Raw genomic sequence first — 9,538 nt, 5'->3', positions numbered from 1 at the left:
CTCAATTTTTTTCTAGAAAAATCTGAACCGTTTTGAACATCTTAGCAACTGTAGTACTAACAACCCTAGTACTGTACCTTAAGGTGTTGAGATTTGGACCAACAAGCACTGCTTATATGTTCTTAAGAAAATTTGGAAATCTTGTGTATATTTCAATACTTATGATTTATCATAAGGCAGAGCAGATGCATCCAAAATAGCAATTTATTTCACATCCAATTAAATTAATTGTAGCTAATGTGAAGAGTTTGTGTATTACGTGCCTTGTCTTTTTATCATGCTCTTGGAAATCAGTATTATATATCACAGCAATATGATTGCTAGGTACAAATCATATTTTATACTTTATTTTAATTTCACACACATCCCTATATAGCATCAGTTGTCTGATATTCATAAATCTCTGTATGCATCATAAGGATTTTTCATAAATAATTAATCTGCAATATGACTTATCTGATTTGACCAGTACTTAATTATCTGGTCCCCAACAGCTCCCCTGATACTCTGCTTCCAGACACAGTGACCCACTGCCTTAACCTGTTTTCCAGTAAAACAGTAATTCCCATAAGCCCCACTGTGGAGAAGCAGAGGCATCCGGCGGTATATCACATTTCACCTGAGAGGTGGATTTCATAGCCGTCACCCTGTAGAGCAATGGAACTCCAAATTGATACGAGCATCATATTATGTGGGCGTGTAATAGAATATGCATAATTCATAGGCGAGAAGATGAAATATTTATGTGGAGTCCCTCTGTGCCGCTGATGTCCTGTTGTAGCACTGAGAAATACCTGCAATGGTTCCTTTGATGTCCCCTGAGTATTTTCCGCGGTATGATCGTGTGTGGAACACAATAGGCTTTAAAGCTTTTGAAAAAAACTGAGGGTTTAATTTGTTAATCAAATTAGTAAGTATTTTTATACTGTTTGGTTGAACCTTTGCAAGCAGGGGTCTATAGTATTAGCTTGGTATGTCATCACCTCATTTGACCTCAAAGCAACGAGGAAATGTACCATTAAATGAGATCACAGCTAGCAGAAGTGTTCTGCCATTTCTAATCTTGAATGAAAGACCGATTTATTAAGCGTAAAGTTTTTCAACACTGTAGGCTGTTTTAAATTTGTATCATTTTTCTGTATGTTGATTAAGGATGGAGGCATGTGTGGATTGGTGTGATATCAAAAGTAGGTCAGTGTAAGGAAACACTTAAACTATGTTATGGCTGCCATCTAGTGGACATAATTAGTTTTATAGTTTGAATTTTGAGCTATTGTCATAAGAATGTTAGCTGGAATATTGATATGCCTGTTTTTCTAAAGTATAATGATTATAAATATTGTATAGTTTGAAAATAAATACACATACATATATCTTTTTATTTTTAACCAAGGAAGGCAGATAAATAGTAGTATTTGCCATGAGATTTTTTTTGTGAAAGCTTTTCTTTATTTTCCCATTGACCTCATCACCAAATACAAATGTTGATTGCAGTCAGATTGAATGCATTCATGGCAGACTGCTTGACAGTTCTGTAATTGATTTAGTGTGGTTTTGTATCCACCTGTCATCCCTCTTTGTGAATTTAACCACTGTGCTTTGCTGTCTGGATTGGTCATATATTCATCCAAACCAACATTTTTACAATCCACTAATCTAATTCACTTGATCCATATTACATATAGTAGAGGACACCATCTGTTTTCCATTTTAAAACATTTTTTAATTGATAAATGATGTTCTCTCCCATTCTTGCATGTTGACAGGTCTCTGACAGGTGCCATTATTTATAGTGATGTGTTTTCTGTAAAACACTTCTGAACTGTAATCCATCATTGCATTAATGTGGCAGGTTCTAGTCTGGTAGTGACTGCTAAACTCCTCCCTCTGCCGTCTGTGGCATTGTGGGATGGTTGTGGCATCACTGTGCCCTCTAATGGCCTAGTGTGAAATACCAGAAGGACAACAGAGGAAAGATGTGAGGTTAGTGAGGACATGGGTCAGAAATGAACAGGCAAGTCTCAGAAGGCCGCTGGATCATGAGGTTGTGGGAATCTGAAGATCTCAATCTTTTGTCCTAACATCTGTTCATCAGATGAGGCATTGTTAAAAAAAGAACAAAAAACTCATTCTTCCACAAGGGGGCTTGCATGGGTCCTTTTCAGTTATAATGCTCAACCAAGACTTCATACAGTAACTGAAATATATAATCAACTCTATGCTTTTTTTTTTTGTGTAGTGAGGATGTATTTGTTGTTGGTGGTTAGTTAATAGAGTGTTTATTTGTTTTGTTTTTTTTTGAGTCAGTTCGTATCTTGACCATCTTTATTACAAAAAAGCTATTGAATATTGCCTGAAAAAATAACACTCTAACCTTTGTTCTTTTGTCAGTTGCTGTGCATAAAGTAAAAAAATCTCTATTCCAGTTAAACCTTTTTTATATTGTTGTATTTTAGCAATAGCATTTTTAGATAGTATAATGTATTTATACAATAATGTAAAACATTCAAACATTAACTGAACATAAATGAAAGAAAAAAATAAGACAATCTGTGTGTATGGGTTTCCGCCTAGGTGTGCTGTGTAACAGAGTAACACAGAGTAACCACAAATTGAAAAAACCGCTCACCTTCTTTTCATCTAACATCAGTGATTTAACCATCTAACACTCAGTGACCCTATACCACTTCCTGCCGACTATAGATATATAACCCTATAGATATATATATATATATATTATATATATATATATATATATCAATTAATCGAATTTCTAATCACGATAACAATTATGGATGCCACAATTACGTAATCGTTCACAGCGGCAATTAATTGTTCAAAGTCCACTTATGTTATTCTGCGTGCTTAAGATGCGTTTTTTTCTTTCTACATGTTATCTTAAGGGTTTTTCACATTATTTTAATTTTAGTTTTAGTATAACATTATAATACCATTCATATTTTTTTAACTTTTTTTATAATTTAAAGAAGAAACCAATCCAATGTATAGTTTTGAGTTCTAGTTAGTTTTCTACATTTGAGGCTTAATACTATAGAAAAGCACTAAAAGTTTTCAGCTTGTTTATTTTCATATAAAAATACGGTATGCAGTTGCATCAAACAATGGTATAAACATCATTTAATGTAAATTGTGATAATCGTAATTAATAATCGCAATTTCAATTTCAAAGGAATAATCAACAATTATGATTTTCACCAATTGTGCAGCCGTAACACACACACATATATAGATATATAACATACACTATACAGCAGTTAGTTCCAGTCATCTATACAAAAATAGAATTAAAAGTCCATTTACACTTGAACACATAATACTGCATTTCAGATAGTTTTTCCTTCCTTTCTTTCAGAATTGCAAGGGAGTCTCTCTCAAAGGAAGTGTGGATGGTGCTTTGATTCGGATTGCTCACTGAGGTTGTATATTTACATAACAGTTGTCAGTATTCCTCACTCATTGTTACTTGTTTATTTGAATAGTTACGTGACTGACTTGTGACCTTTGCAGTCAGGATATTTAGTCTGACGTGAGAAGACCGTTCCCTTTTCCTTGTATCTTGATTGGCCATGTATGGTCTTCAAAGAGCTTGTTTGATTCTTTGCATGGTGACTTAGAAGGACTGTTTCCACGTGGGATTTGGTGTTCACATGGATGATCAGATCTGAGAGATGGATGTGTCTGCCTTAATGGCACAATGAGAAGTTTATTTCAAGTGCAGACTTACCAAAAGTAGGCGTAATGAGAAGTTTTTTTCAAGAAACTAAAGTTCCTAGATCTGAGAATAATAGTTATTATACTACATTATATTTATGTTTTATTCATAAATGCAAAAAATATAATGAACATTTATATAATTTTTGCCTAGGAAAATTATTGATCATTGAACCACATTTTGACCTTTTGTGTTGATGCCTATAGCAGATGTTTTTTACAATGAGACCCTGCAGTTTATTTGAAGTATTTTCAGAGTAATGCTTTATTTGAATTAGATTTTTTTTTTATTTGAATGTTTTAAAATTATGTTTTTTTGTTTATTTTAGTTAGATTTTTTTTTTATTTGAATGTTTTAAATGGAGAATAAATGAAGTATCTGGCATCAGACATTAGTGAGAAAAAGATCCCGCTGTACCTGTGGCGCCAGTCAGTCCACACTACAGATTTTGCAACTTTTTACCCACTGAATAAAAAGAAAGAAAGAGTTACAAAACAAAGAGTGAGATTAAAATTATGTAATATGAACTGGCTAATGATGAGCTAATATTAAGCTGCGTTTGTCTGGCTATGCAGTTTCCACAGTTACAGTGGAAATGAATAAAGTATTAAAGCATTCACGGCATGCTCTCTAAGCTCCTGCAAGGACCAGTAAGCAAATACTAACACTCACTGAATGCCTTCTTTGGGTCTTTTTATTCAGTCTCTTGGCTTCTGATCTGAATGTGACGTCTTGCAGACATTCAGTGAGCTTTGAGTTTGTTTTTGGATGTGTGTTTGTGTGCTTGAAAGGGAAACCCAATCCTCCCCTTTCTAGTGAATGTGTTTGTGAGCAGGTTATTCTGCATTTTAACCAGTATCAGGCGGTTAGTGCCAGCGCAGTCTAACACAGTCTGTATTACACACTATGCTGCACATTTCCCCTGCGGTGGTTAGAAGTTTTGCATTTCTACATCCATCTCATTTTCACTTTCAGAAGTGTGACCTTAGACAACCTTTGTGTGCAATAATGAAAGATGGTTGTGCATCCATTTTGCAAATAATATGAGATTTTTAAAGATATTACTTTTAATATGAGATATTACTTTTACTTCATTTTAATAACAAAATTTAAACTTGTCAATAAAACTATTTATGAAATCATTGAATTATATAGTGACAAAATATACAAATACAAAAAATAAATAAAATAAAAATATTAGTAAAAAAATCTAATAAAAAACAAACAAACATTGTTTTTGCTTTTTTTAGCCACACTTTCTCTGAATAGCTATTCACATTCTTTATTGACTGCTGTAATAATACATTGGCAAATAATTTATTTATTCATATAATTTATTGATATGATTATTTTATTTATTTACTTTTGTCAAGAAAGCTTAATTCAAGCATTTAGTTAATTCAGAAATGAATGTTCTCATATGAAGTTGTATTGACTGCTTTTGTGACACTTTTTAACATGCTTTAAGTCATTTTTAAGGCTGAAATCCTTAGGAATTGCATGGAAAAGAGCAACCAGCACCATCTTCAGAGTTGCTTCTCCTTGTTCCATGGAAGAAAGTAAGTAATACAGGTCTGGAAAGACATGAGGGTGAGTAAATTATGACAGAATTGTCATTATTGGTTGAATTTATTTTTAATTCATTCTCTCAACCAGTGTTTTGACTGTACTGTACTGCATCTGCTATTTCAATGAAAACAAAGTAACTGAAATAGACATGTACTGTAAGTGCATGTGAAAGCACATATAGCTTAGAACTGTTCCAGTGACAAAAGGTTTTAAGAAAGCAGAAGGATACAGCATGTGATGCTACCACGAAACGTCACTGTTTCCATTCAGCTGATTTTGACTGAAGCTGTGCTGTTGCTACGAGGTCATTACATTTTTCCGTGGCTCTATAAGGCAGGATTAACCGTCATAACAGGTTGTGGTTAACACTTCAGAAGCTGAGTTGCTGTTTCATTCAAATTCCTGTTTAAAAAAATAGATGTGAGATGACAGAGGTGGGACGTGCCATCAGATGGCAGACGTGCATGCTCGCAGGCACGCACACATCTACCGGGTTTGGTTTTCAGGGTGTGTATGTGTCAGTGAGAGAGTATTCACTTCCCCAGTAAAGGGAATTAGGTTTAGGTAGAAAGAAAGAGTGTTTGTGAGTGTGTGTGATAAAGTATAAAAGGGAAATAAAGAGGCAGAGAGATAGAGTTTTTCAAATTAACGAGAACTGTGAAAGAAAGAGAAGAACCAGTAATGGAAGTAAAACAAAACTAAACTAAAAAAAAAAAAAATAGCAATATTATCTTTTTTTTATTCTTTCTGAAGAAAATGTGAATTGTGCTTGACCTCCCAAGGCAAATAGAGTAAGTCTGATTGCTTAGAAAACTAGCTGTAATTTATTTCCTTCGCAAAAACATTTTTTTTTTAATTGTTTAAATTTATCTTTTTTTAAATAAAAAAGTATGTTTATAGCTATTGTAAATGTAACTGTTATGAATGAAATTAAACAGAATGATAAAATCAATCAGCATTTTGGTCAATATTTTATCATTTTTATTAATAAAAAATTTATTTACTAATAAAAAATGCATTTTGTTAATTCTTTTATAATTATTGCACATGAAAAATTTATATTTATGACTGTTTTACATTTGGTATTTTGATCAATCTGATAAATATTGAACATGCAATTTTAATGAATAAAAAACTAATTATGTGATGCATATTATCAAATGCATCCACATGCAGATTCACTTTTATTATATTAGTTATAATTGTTTATTTTGGTTGTATTTACAGTTTTTAAGACCTTATATTATTTAGAAGATTAAAACGGTAGAAAGTAAGAAAATTGGATTAAATGGGATTAAAAAAATTTATACAGTCAGGAAAATTTAACCTTAAAGTTAGATGCACGTGTTATTCTGAGCAGAATCCTAAATCTCTCATGGTCCAATGAGGGGGCCATCATGAGAGAAGATTTAAGACTGAAAAGACTGAGAGTCTTTGATGGCAAGATAGCAGGATCACTGGGGGTTGTAACAGAAGGAGAGTAAAAGGAAAAAGAGATGTGATAGGTGGCACACAGTTGGTACACCTCAGCATCATGTGCTTGTAAATCTAAACCAGTCTGATCCAGACTGCAAACACAAACACACACATATTCAAATCCAGTTCTAATGAAAGACCAACTTCCCACACAGAGAGACGGTCACACTTAATGACTCAAATGATAAAGTATGTTACTTCCTGTATGATCACTTGACTACTTTGCAGTCATAAACCTGAACTATATTTCCTGGTGTATCCACATGCTTTCAAAACACGTCACAAAAGTATTCTGTTTACTAGTGGAATGCTAATATGTTTGTAATGAAAGCTTATAAATGCTCTCATTCATCCTGTGCCTGTCTAAAGGGATGGAGGTGTGGATTTTCCTCTGTCAAACTGATCTGATGAAAATTCTGGTTTATTAGCGACTTTGACAAGCATTTTGAATTGTGCTCAACAGCTGGACAAAACATATAGACTCTACACAAACAGATACGTGGAATTCAAATATTCAATCAACTGAATGGAAAATGCAACTATTTTTTACATTTATTTAGTCTGTCTGCATGCTTTTAAGAAAACCAGGTTGTTTGGACTACGAAGTGATCTTTCGACTGAGGCAGGATGGTAACCCTGATGCTCTGCTGGTTTGAAAGCGCTTTGGCTTAACTCTGGCTGACAGCCTGTTTTTATATTGTGCCCAGTTGCAGGGAAAAGCTGGAGTGGCAGATGCTTAATTGGACATAATGAATGCCAGAGGGGATGAAGCATGACTAGGTTCAGTGGACGCTCACTATTTCCTCATCAGTTTTGCTTATTCAGTTTTATTTAAATAAAGATGTACAGTGGGGCCAAAAAGATTATCTTCCTTTTGAAAAGTACACTATCATTCAAAAGTTTGGGGTTGGTAAAGTATTTTTATGTTTTTGAAAGAAATGCCCAGCAATGCTACAATTTTTGTAATTTTGTAATAATGTTGTAAAATTTTGTTGCAATGTAAAATAGCGGTTTTGATATATATCAATTTTGATATACAGTATGTAGTTAATTCCTACATTTTTTTTATTATTATTATTGTTATTGTTATTGTTATTGTTATTTTTCTAGTCTTTAGTGTCACATGATGTTCAGAAATCATTCCAATATGCTGATTTGGTGCTCAAGAAACCAATTGTGCTGCTCAATATTTTTGTGGTAATTGTGATGCATGTTTTTAGATTCTTTGATTAATAGAAAGTTCAAAACAGCAAATGTAGGCCTAAATTTTTTGTATCATTGTAAATGTCTTTGTCCCTTTTGAACAACTTAATATATCCTTACTGAATAAAAGTATTCATTTCTTTCAAAAAAGGCATTTACTTACCCCAAACTTTTAAGCTGTATAACCTTCGTGTTTTAAAAGGTTTGTGGTACTTTTTTTTTGTTAAATGAATGTCTTTTGGTTTAATATTTTATTATGCAATGCAATAACTTTCATACTTTTTTCGGTCTATAAATTCCTGTCAAAGCTAACAGGCATATATTGGCATTCTTCAGTGTAGGTAAAATGTATAGGCCTGTTGATAGACTGTGCTGTTCCACATGTCAAGGCATTAAGTAGGGCCTAGCAATAATTAACCATTGAATAAATAAAGGTATAAATGTATGAATTGATTAAAAAGTCAGTAAATATAAGCACAGACAATGATTAGCCCAGCTCAAGATTACATATTTTTGTTTTTAAGTGCTTTAGTGTGTGTGTGTGTGTATATATATATATATATATATATATATATAAATAATTTGACATTTATTATTTATATTTAAATAATTTGACATTTATTTAAATGCTTATTTTGTTTATTTTTGTATCATTTCATTTTAAAAAATCTAATCTAATTAGATACATTTGGAATTTATTAAATTTATCCTTTTTAAAAGATAATTTGTGTGCAACGCTGTGTTTGGTAGTGTCTATATATTCTAACCTCTCTACAGTCCGATGCTATAAAAACTTTTTACAATTGCATCAGCCAATAGAAACTGTTGTAACCAGGGCTACTTTTTCAGGAGGGCGGCATCTACCTACTTAATGTCAGGTAGGATGGATCTCTTTAGCGGCCCAGCCAAGAATAAGTTACGACTTTCTGTATCCCACCCTTACCAGTCACAATCTTTTTATAGTTTTACCAGGAAATCTAAAGGAATCCACAGAGAACCTGATGATGTGCCATGGAGACGAAGCTTCACGTTCAGAATCAAATGAAGAAGACTTGTATTACAGAATCCTTTATTTTCAAGTTGGAGCCAAGAAAAATGGCACATTACCCAAATAAAATGGCTGCACGTAGCAAAGGAGCCCTGGGAAAATCTATAAAAGGGTTGCATGTTTACAATAGGCCAGTATATTTCTGACTGTCCCCTTTCTAATTCCCCCTTTTAATTACTGTGAGATTAAATGTTGCCTGTAAACCCCCCTCAATCAATCAAAGTGGGCCCCCAGGTCCCAAGGGATTGAAACTCTATAGATTACCATTCTGCACATGAGGATTTGTGAATTATAATCAAGAATCTGTGGAATTGAGGTCTCACAAAGATCCCTACTGAACAAGCTCTTTAATAAACAACAGTAGCAATCGATGTATGAATGCACGTACACTTATCACAGCTGAGCTCCTTAGATAAAATTACCTTAGTAATTCTAACATTTCCAGACACAGTATCCAGTATTATACCCCAGGCAGTTGATATAGTAACCTATGGTCACCTTCCAAGCTT

The sequence above is a fragment of the Cyprinus carpio genome, chromosome B6 (genome assembly GCF_018340385.1).
Source record: "Cyprinus carpio isolate SPL01 chromosome B6, ASM1834038v1, whole genome shotgun sequence".
NCBI classification, from domain to species: domain Eukaryota; kingdom Metazoa; phylum Chordata; class Actinopteri; order Cypriniformes; family Cyprinidae; genus Cyprinus; species Cyprinus carpio.
Note: the sequence above shows the minus strand (reverse complement) of the source record.